The following is a 12095-nucleotide window of genomic DNA, read 5'->3' as shown; positions in this document are numbered from 1 at the left end:
ACATACTACATGAAGGAGTGCAGATCCAGGTGAAGGAACAGAAGACTACATACTATATGAAGGAGTGCAGATCCAGGTGATGGAACAGAAGAAAACATACTACATGAAGGAGTGCAGGTCCAGGTGATGGAACAGAAGACTACATACTATATGAAGGAGTGCAGATCCAGGTGAAGGAACAGAAGACTACATACTACATGAAGGAGTGCAGATCCAGGTGGAGGAACAGAAGACTACATACTACATGAAGGAGTGCAGATCCAGGTGGAGGAACAGAAGACTACATACTACATGAAGGAGTGCAGGTCCAGGTGGAGGAACAGAAGACTACATACTACATGAAGGAGTGCAGATCCAGGTGGAGGAACAGAAGACTACATACTACATGAAGGAGTGCAGATCCAGGTGAAGGAACAGAAGACTACATACTACATGAAGGAGTGCAGGTCCAGGTGAAGGAACAGAAGAAAACATACTACATGAAGGAGTGCAGGTCCAGGTGATGGAACAGAAGACTACATACTACATGAAGGAGTGCAGGTCCAGGTGATGGAATAGAAGACTACATACTACATGAAGGAGTGCAGGTCCAGGTGACGGAACAGAAGAAAACATACTACATGAAGGAGTGCAGATCCAGGTGAAGGAACAGAAGAAAACATACTACATTAAGGAGTGCAGGTCCAGGTGATGGAACAGAAGACTACATGCTACATGAAGGAGTGCAGATCCAGGTGGAGGAACAGAAGACTACATACTATATGAAGGAGTGCAGATCCAGGTGAAGGAACAGAAGACTACATACTATATGAAGGAGTGCAGATCCAGGTGATGGAACAGAAGAAAACATACTACATGAAGGAGTGCAGGTCCAGGTGATGGAACAGAAGACTACATACTACATGAAGGAGTGCAGATCCAGGTGGAGGAACAGAAGACTACATACTACATGAAGGAGTGCAGGTCCAGGTGGAGGAACAGAAGACTACATACTACATGAAGGAGTGCAGATCCAGGTGGAGGAACAGAAGACTACATACTACATGAAGGAGTGCAGGTCCAGGTGGAGGAACAGAAGACTACATACTACATGAAGGAGTGCAGATCCAGGTGGAGGAACAGAAGACTACATACTACATGAAGGAGTGCAGATCCAGGTGAAGGAACAGAAGAAAACATACTACATGAAGGAGTGCAGGTCCAGGTGATGGAACAGAAGACTACATACTACATGAAGGAGTGCAGATCCAGGTGGAGGAACAGAAGACTACATACTACATGAAGGAGTGCAGGTCCAGGTGGAGGAACAGAAGACTACATACTACATGAAGGAGTGCAGATCCAGGTGGAGGAACAGAAGACTACATACTACATTAAGGAGTGCAGATCCAGGTGGAGGAACAGAAGACTACATACTACATGAAGGAGTGCAGATCCAGGTGGAGGAACAGAAGACTACATACTACATGAAGGAGTGCAGATCCAGGTGAAGGAACAGAAGAAAACATACTACATGAAGGAGTGCAGGTCCAGGTGATGGAACAGAAGACTACATGCTACATGAAGGAGTGCAGATCCAGGTGGAGGAACAGAAGACTACATACTACATGAAGGAGTGCAGATCCAGGTGGAGGAACAGAAGACTACATACTACATGAAGGAGTGCAGATCCAGGTGGAGGAACAGAAGACTACATACTACATGAAGGAGTGCAGATCCAGGTGGAGGAACAGAAGAAAACATACTACATGAAGGAGTGCAGGTCCAGGTGATGGAACAGAATGCGACATGCTATATGAAGGAGTGCAGGTCCAGTTGAAGGAACAGAAGACTACATGCTACATGAAGGAGTACAGATCCAGGTGGAGGAACAGAAGACTACATACTACATGAAGGAGTGCAGGTCCAGGTGATGGAACAGAATGCGACATACTATATGAAGGAGTGCAGGTCCAGGTGAAGGAACAGAAGACTACATGCTACATGAAGGAGTACAGATCCAGGTGGAGGAACAGAAGACTACATACTACATGAAGGAGTGCAGGTCCAGGTGATGGAACAGAATGCGACATACTATATGAAGGAGTGCAGGTCCAGGTGAAGGAACAGAAGACTACATACTACATGAAGGAGTGCAGATCCAGGTGAAGGAACAGAAGAAAACATACTACATGAAGGAGTGCAGATCCAGGTGAAGGAACAGAAGACTACATACTACATGAAGGAGTGCAGATCCAGGTGAAGGAACAGAAGAAAACATACTACATGAAGGAGTGCAGGTCCAGGTGATGGAACAGAAGACTACATACTACATGAAGGAGTGCAGATCCAGGTGAAGGAACAGAAGAAAACATACTACATGAAGGAGTGCAGGTCCAGGTGAAGGAACAGAAGAAAACATACTACATGAAGGAGTGCAGGTCCAGGTGATGGAACAGAAGACTACATACTACATGAAGGAGTGCAGGTCCAGGTGAAGGAACAGAAGAAAACATACTATATGAAGGAGTGCAGGTCCAGGTGAAGGAACAGAAGACTACATACTACATGAAGGAGTGCAGGTCCAGGTGAAGGAACAGAAGAAAACATACCACATGAAGGAGTGCAGGTCCAGGTGATGGAACAGAAGACTACATACTACATGAAGGAGTGCAGGTCCAGGTGATGGAACAGAAGAAAACATACTACATGAAGGAGTGCAGGTCCAGGTGAAGGAACAGAAGAAAACATACTACATGAAGGAGTGCAGATCCAGGTGAAGGAACAGAAGACTACATACTACATGAAGGAGTGCAGGTCCAGGTGATGGAACAGAAGAAAACATACTACATGAAGGAGTGCAGGTCCAGGTGAAGGAACAGAAGAAAACATACTACATGAAGGAGTGCAGATCCAGGTGGAGGAACAGAAGACTACATACTACATGAAGGAGTGCAGGTCCAGGTGATGGAACAGAAGACTACATACTACATGAAGGAGTACAGATCCAGGTGGAGGAACAGAAGACTACATACTACATGAAGGAGTGCAGGTACAGGTGATGGAACAGAATGCGACAAACTATATGAAGGAGTGCAGGTCCAGGTGAAGGAACAGAAGACTACATACTACATGAAGGAGTGCAGATCCAGGTGAAGGAACAGAAGAAAACATACTACATGAAGGAGTGCAGGTCCAGGTGATAGAACAGAAGACTACATACTACATGAAGGAGTGCAGGTCCAGGTGAAGGAACAGAAGAAAACATACTATATGAAGGAGTGCAGGTCCAGGTGAAGGAACAGAAGACTACATACTACATGAAGGAGTGCAGGTCCAGGTGAAGGAACAGAAGAAAACATACTACATGAAGGAGTGCAGGTCCAGGTGATGGAACAGAAGACTACATACTACATGAAGGAGTGCAGGTCCAGGTGATGGAACAGAAGACTACATACTACATGAAGGAGTGCAGGTCCAGGTGACGGAACAGAAGAAAACATACTACATGAAGGAGTGCAGATCCAGGTGAAGGAACAGAAGAAAACATACTACATGAAGGAGTGCAGGTCCAGGTGATGGAACAGAAGACTACATACTATATGAAGGAGTGCAGATCCAGGTGAAGGAACAGAAGACTACATACTACATGAAGGAGTGCAGATCCAGGTGGAGGAAAAGAAGACTACATACTACATGAAGGAGTGCAGGTCCAGGTGGAGGAACAGAAGACTACATACTACATGAAGGAGTGCAGATCCAGGTGGAGGAACAGAAGACTACATACTACATGAAGGAGTGCAGGTCCAGGTGGAGGAACAGAAGACTACATACTACATGAAGGAGTGCAGATCCAGGTGGAGGAACAGAAGACTACATACTACATGAAGGAGTGCAGATCCAGGTGAAGGAACAGAAGAAAACATACTACATGAAGGAGTGCAGGTCCAGGTGAAGGAACAGAAGAAAACATACTACATGAAGGAGTGCAGGTCCAGGTGAAGGAACAGAAGAAAACATACTACATGAAGGAGTGCAGGTCCAGGTGATGGAACAGAAGACTACATGCTACATGAAGGAGTGCAGATCCAGGTGGAGGAACAGAAGACTACATACTATATGAAGGAGTGCAGATCCAGGTGAAGGAACAGAAGACTACATACTATATGAAGGAGTGCAGATCCAGGTGATGGAACAGAAGAAAACATACTACATGAAGGAGTGCAGGTCCAGGTGATGGAACAGAAGACTACATACTATATGAAGGAGTGCAGATCCAGGTGAAGGAACAGAAGACTACATACTACATGAAGGAGTGCAGATCCAGGTGGAGGAACAGAAGACTACATACTACATGAAGGAGTGCAGGTCCAGGTGGAGGAACAGAAGACTACATACTACATGAAGGAGTGCAGATCCAGGTGGAGGAACAGAAGACTACATACTACATGAAGGAGTGCAGGTCCAGGTGGAGGAACAGAAGACTACATACTACATGAAGGAGTGCAGATCCAGGTGGAGGAACAGAAGACTACATACTACATGAAGGAGTGCAGATCCAGGTGAAGGAACAGAAGAAAACATACTACATGAAGGAGTGCAGGTCCAGGTGATGGAACAGAAGACTACATACTACATGAAGGAGTGCAGGTCCAGGTGGAGGAACAGAAGACTACATACTACATGAAGGAGTGCAGATCCAGGTGGAGGAACAGAAGACTACATACTACATGAAGGAGTGCAGATCCAGGTGAAGGAACAGAAGAAAACATACTACATGAAGGAGTGCAGGTCCAGGTGATGGAACAGAAGACTACATACTACATGAAGGAGTGCAGATCCAGGTGGAGGAACAGAAGACTACATACTACATGAAGGAGTGCAGGTCCAGGTGGAGGAACAGAAGACTACATACTACATGAAGGAGTGCAGATCCACGTGGAGGAACAGAAGACTACATACTACATGAAGGAGTGCAGATCCAGATGGAGGAACAGAAGACTACATACTACATGAAGGAGTGCAGATCCAGGTGGAGGAACAGAAGACTACATACTACATGAAGGAGTGCAGATCCAGGTGAAGGAACAGAAGAAAACATACTACATGAAGGAGTGCAGGTCCAGGTGATGGAACAGAAGACTACATGCTACATGAAGGAGTGCAGATCCAGGTGGAGGAACAGAAGACTACATACTACATGAAGGAGTGCAGATCCAGGTGGAGGAACAGAAGACTACATACTACATGAAGGAGTGTAGATCCAGGTGGAGGAACAGAAGACTACATACTACATGAAGGAGTGCAGATCCAGGTGGAGGAACAGAAGAAAACATACTACATGAAGGAGTGCAGGTCCAGGTGATGGAACAGAATGCGACATGCTATATGAAGGAGTGCAGGTCCAGGTGAAGGAACAGAAGACTACATGCTACATGAAGGAGTACAGATCCAGGTGGAGGAACAGAAGACTACATACTACATGAAGGAGTGCAGGTCCAGGTGATGGAACAGAATGCGACATACTATATGAAGGAGTGCAGGTCCAGGTGAAGGAACAGAAGACTACATGCTACATGAAGGAGTACAGATCCAGGTGGAGGAACAGAAGACTACATACTACATGAAGGAGTGCAGGTCCAGGTGATGGAACAGAATGCGACATACTATATGAAGGAGTGCAGGTCCAGGTGAAGGAACAGAAGACTACATACTACATGAAGGAGTGCAGATCCAGGTGAAGGAACAGAAGAAAACATACTACATGAAGGAGTGCAGATCCAGGTGAAGGAACAGAAGACTACATACTACATGAAGGAGTGCAGATCCAGGTGAAGGAACAGAAGAAAACATACTACATGAAGGAGTGCAGGTCCAGGTGATGGAACAGAAGACTACATACTACATGAAGGAGTGCAGATCCAGGTGAAGGAACAGAAGAAAACATACTACATGAAGGAGTGCAGGTCCAGGTGGAGGAACAGAAGACTACATACTACATGAAGGAGTGCAGATCCAGGTGGAGGAACAGAAGACTACATACTACATGAAGGAGTGCAGATCCAGGTGAAGGAACAGAAGAAAACATACTACATGAAGGAGTGCAGGTCCAGGTGATGGAACAGAAGACTACATACTACATGAAGGAGTGCAGATCCAGGTGGAGGAACAGAAGACTACATACTACATGAAGGAGTGCAGGTCCAGGTGGAGGAACAGAAGACTACATACTACATGAAGGAGTGCAGATCCAGGTGGAGGAACAGAAGACTACATACTACATGAAGGAGTGCAGATCCAGATGGAGGAACAGAAGACTACATACTACATGAAGGAGTGCAGATCCAGGTGGAGGAACAGAAGACTACATACTACATGAAGGAGTGCAGATCCAGGTGAAGGAACAGAAGAAAACATACTACATGAAGGAGTGCAGGTCCAGGTGATGGAACAGAAGACTACATGCTACATGAAGGAGTGCAGATCCAGGTGGAGGAACAGAAGACTACATACTACATGAAGGAGTGCAGATCCAGGTGGAGGAACAGAAGACTACATACTACATGAAGGAGTGTAGATCCAGGTGGAGGAACAGAAGACTACATACTACATGAAGGAGTGCAGATCCAGGTGGAGGAACAGAAGAAAACATACTACATGAAGGAGTGCAGGTCCAGGTGATGGAACAGAATGCGACATGCTATATGAAGGAGTGCAGGTCCAGGTGAAGGAACAGAAGACTACATGCTACATGAAGGAGTACAGATCCAGGTGGAGGAACAGAAGACTACATACTACATGAAGGAGTGCAGGTCCAGGTGATGGAACAGAATGCGACATACTATATGAAGGAGTGCAGGTCCAGGTGAAGGAACAGAAGACTACATGCTACATGAAGGAGTACAGATCCAGGTGGAGGAACAGAAGACTACATACTACATGAAGGAGTGCAGGTCCAGGTGATGGAACAGAATGCGACATACTATATGAAGGAGTGCAGGTCCAGGTGAAGGAACAGAAGACTACATACTACATGAAGGAGTGCAGATCCAGGTGAAGGAACAGAAGAAAACATACTACATGAAGGAGTGCAGATCCAGGTGAAGGAACAGAAGACTACATACTACATGAAGGAGTGCAGATCCAGGTGAAGGAACAGAAGAAAACATACTACATGAAGGAGTGCAGGTCCAGGTGATGGAACAGAAGACTACATACTACATGAAGGAGTGCAGATCCAGGTGAAGGAACAGAAGAAAACATACTACATGAAGGAGTGCAGGTCCAGGTGAAGGAACAGAAGAAAACATACTACATGAAGGAGTGCAGGTCCAGGTGAAGGAACAGAAGAAAACATACTACATGAAGGAGTGCAGATCCAGGTGGAGGAACAGAAGAAAACATACTACATGAAGGAGTGCAGGTCCAGGTGATGGAACAGAAGACTACATACTACATGAAGGAGTGCAGGTCCAGGTGATGGAACAGAAGACTACATACTACATGAAGGAGTGCAGGTCCAGGTGATGGAACAGAAGAAAACATACTACATGAAGGAGTGCAGATCCAGGTGAAGGAACAGAAGAAAACATACTACATGAAGGAGTGCAGGTCCAGGTGATGGAACAGAAGAAAACATACTACATGAAGGAGTGCTGGTCCAGGTGAAGGAACAGAAGAAAACATACTACATGAAGGAGTGCAGATCCAGGTGGAGGAACAGAAGACTACATACTACATGAAGGAGTGCAGGTCCAGGTGATGGAACAGAAGAAAACATACTACATGAAGGAGTGCAGATCCAGGTGATGGAACAGAAGAAAACATACTACATGAAGGAGTGCAGGTCCAGGTGATGGAACAGAAGACTACATACTACATGAAGGAGTGCAGATCCAGGTGAAGGAACAGAAGAAAACATACTACATGAAGGAGTGCAGGTCCAGGTGAAGGAACAGAAGAAAACATACTACATGAAGGAGTGCAGATCCAGGTGGAGGAACAGAAGACTACATACTACATGAAGGAGTGCAGATCCAGGTGGCGGAACAGAAGAAAACATACTACATGAAGGAGTGCAGGTCCAGGTGATGAAACAGAAGAAAACATACTACATGAAGGAGTGCAGGTCCAGGTGAAGGAACAGAAGAAAACATACTACATGAAGGAGTGCAGGTCCAGGTGATGGAACAGAAGACTACATACTACATGAAGCAGTGCAGATCCAGGTGAAGGAACAGAAGACTACATACTACATGAAGGAGTGCAGGTCCAGGTGATGGAACAGAAGACGACATGCTACATGAAGGAGTGCAGGTCCAGGTGATGGAACAGAAGGCGACATGCTTTATGAAGGAGTGCAGCTCCAGGTGATGGACGATATGCTATATGAAGGGGTGGAACCTATGTTTATCAAACACAGTCAACAAATTAGATAGGGTGGTAAGGCTTATTGTTTTCTGTACCCCCCCCCCCCCCCCCCTTAAAGAACTTCATCCGTCATGGGTCTTAAAATAAACAAAATTCAGATTTTGTTGGATACAGGGTATTCATGGTTAAGTACCGTATTGATGTTTCATACCCTTTTCTGGATTTCGAGTTATTTTGCAATTCATCGTTCTCATTTGGAGTCAAACGGAGTGTACTGGCGGGTATGTAGGCAGTAACCTGTTGACTGACATCGGCGTCAGGTTATATCCCCAGGATGAGGCTTTTAAATCCCATAAACATTCTACGGTAAGTGTTTTATCTAACTCATAACCCGAAAAATGAAACTTAAAACAACACTTATCAACATTTTTATTTTTGAAACATCTGTTGCTGGCGTACGGTTACTTGAAAAAGACATTCTTAAAAGCATCTGTAGCCTAGTGGTTTGTCATTTCATTTCACAATCCATTACATTGCGTTCAAATAAAAACTAGATTTCTAGCGAGAAACATCTATATGTTACAATATAAACGGAAGTTGTATTCATAAATTCACTGGGATATTGTAAAAAAAACAGGGGATATTACAACATCCCTGTTTATGAGATTAAACCTGACTGGAGAACAATAGGATGACGTCACTGGAGGTTTATAATTCATGATAAAACATTGTTCTTTTCAGGAAATCATTTCTGGAGATTCGAACTTGCGCTCGCAATTTGACGTCGTAGACCGGACTACGATATTTTTGAAAGGGGAGTGCCTAGTGGGTTCTTCCCCATAGATGTAGCTGGGCATCGTAGAAAATCGCAATGGCCGAACGATCGCATCCGAAAGTGGGCAATATATGATTTTCTGTATTAGGGGTGAATGTTTCTTTTACCGCCGTCAAAATTGTAAGAATATCCGTTAAATACCTAACTCAGCCTACCTTTGACGAAGACGGATCGTATTCAGGGAGTCATCATTATTTCAATACGGGCAATTACGTTTAAAGGGTGTAATCTTTACAAACATCATTAAACAGGCTATACAATGTCGTTCATGGAGACTGTACACAATGTTGATATATCATTTACCGTCATAGTAAATATAATACAGTATGAATTGCTGAGTGCGGCGTTAAATAACAAAAAATATATCATTTAAGAAATAAACGACTTGTGGTCGTTGTTTTTCGTACAATATAACATTACTGTGCCTCTCATGGTTTATTCTCCTTGCAGTGTTATATTTTACAATAAACAACGACCACGATATCTGCATGCAGTGCGATCTGAATTCATAAACCACAGCCATTTTGTTCAAAGACATATTTCTTCTGCACATGCTCAGATTTAGATTGTTTTACTTCCGGGTGAATCCAACAGTTGGGGGTACAGCAACATGGTAGAGAACAAATTAACTAAAACAATTGCCAACAACACTACAGGAAGAAATGGAAAAAAACACACCAAATCTAGCCGTTTCTCATGGCAATATTTGAGAAAAGTCAACGTGGTCTGCTGGCATTTTGTTCATCTGACGATAAACAGAAATCTGCTGGCTTTAGGACGACGGTAATGCCAGCACAACACTCAAGATAAATAGAGGTTATCACGCGAGTGTGTTTGGGGATGGTAAATATCCTGCATTAGGAACAAACATTGTATTTAGCGAGCCTTGGCGAGCTAAATACATAGTGTTTATTCCTAATACAGGATATTTACCATCCCTAAACACACAAGCGTGATAACCTCTTTATCATATAATGTCATTCTTCAATTCTGTGCTTGAAAATCGCTTCCCCCTCACTCACAAACATTACCTAAACATTGCGAGTTTTCCTGGAATGTGCGCATTAATATTTATTACGTCACAGGGTAGGTGATGAGTCAGTCGGACAGTGACAGTAGCCAATATAGCTCAAACTGAAATCTGTTTCTTATACAGTGGCGAAGCAACATATACGCAAAACAACAATTGTTTTAACTTGCCTTTCGCGACAATCCATCGGTCTGTCCGCTAGAGTAACTGCCCTTTGTCAAAGGGAAGCTACTCTCACCCTAGTCTATGAGACATCACGGCCAGTGATTGTTCACAGTCGGCCTGTTCTGTCCTAACGTTAAGAAGTATAGTCAGATGTATACACAGCGCCAAAACGAAACAAGGTAACAATTCATACATATTTCGCCTAAACCCAACTATTTTTATTTGTGGAAAAAGTTTCAAGCCGCAGAGGTCTACAAGCACAGATATGGCTTCTGATCCCGCTCGGCTAGGCCTAGTGCCCTCGCAAAATTGTTTCGAAATTTATATCTCCAAAGTTGCCAAAACTTATAAAATTCCTTAGTTACGTCGCAGTTCGACACTGACTTTCAGTATATAAGACTGTTTTTTTTAATAATTGTATCAATTATCCCTGTAGTTTATCCAGATTCACGATGGTTAATTCTGACTCGATCGCCGAATGACAAGTGCGACTCTATGTTTGTTTATAAACACTGAAAGTAGTCCCAACTTGACCTTTGATATTTGCATCTCTATCCGCATATGACCCCAACGGATATCGTTTTTATCCGTTGGCTTTATCCTGCCGAGAAACCTACCCATTATATGATAAATATATATATGCTCCTCAAAACAATTTAGGGAACACTGATATTTTGTGGCACTGTTCATGCGATTCCTTTTAAATTTGGTAACTGGCCTCCTGATCGGCGGCTAACGTACTGATATTAAAGACTACCCTTACTCAAGTGACTTCATGACCAGAACAAAGAATTTAAAATCATACTAGACTCGTCAACGTTCATTTTGACCAGCACTCATTTTCATGGAAATTTTTGTTGTAATCTCCTCACAGCTGCCGTAAACATGGAGATCGTGCTTGTTCACTTATTCTCATGAAGCACGAGCCACAAGTAATTTTTATTTTTGTGCGAAATTGGGTTGATAAAGGCAGGTCGCTATGAAACTGCATCAGTGCTCAACATGCCACAACGTCGACACCCCACGATTGAAGAACGAGACAGAGCTATTGTGTGGCTAAATAAGAATGTTTCACAGCGGGAAGCTGCTCGAAGGTTAAATGTTAGTCCATCCGTCATTTGCAGATTACGTCAGCGATTCCAACAAAAACAGACAGTACGTGATAGACCAAGGATACAGGAACAAATGTCAGTGACCAAACCATAAGAAACCGTATGAGGGAAAGAAACATCAGGCCCCGACGTCAAGCCGTTAGACCCGCTTCTTCTTCTACGTCACAGAGCAGCCAGAGACGCATGGGCGTGGCAACACCGACAGTGGACAAGACAACAGTGGGCAACAGTTCTTTTTCCTGACGAATCTCGGTTCTCACTGCAGCATAATGACGGTCGTGTTCTTGTCTACAGACGGCGTGGGGAACGTTTTGCTGACGTCAACGTCCGTGAGCACAATCGTTTTGGGGGTGGTAGTGTCATGGTGCGGGCAGCCTTCTCATTTCATCACAGAACCAATCTGTACGTCATTAACGGGAATTTGAATGCTGTTCGCTACAGGGATGAGATTCTGAAACCAATAGTGATTCCCTGTCTTCATCGAATAGGCCCACAGGCGGTTTTCCAGGATGACAATGCTAGACCTCATCGTGCACGCATAGTCACTGACTTTCTGGGACAAAACAATGTTACTCGCATTGATTGGCCAGCATATTCTCCTGAT

The sequence above is a fragment of the Haliotis cracherodii genome, unplaced genomic scaffold, assembly GCF_022045235.1.
Source record: "Haliotis cracherodii isolate W230 unplaced genomic scaffold, xgHalCrac1.p SCAF_16, whole genome shotgun sequence".
Classification (NCBI taxonomy): Eukaryota; Metazoa; Mollusca; class Gastropoda; order Lepetellida; family Haliotidae; genus Haliotis; species Haliotis cracherodii.
The sequence above is the reverse complement of the archived record's forward strand: the minus strand, read 5'-3'. Positions refer to the sequence as shown.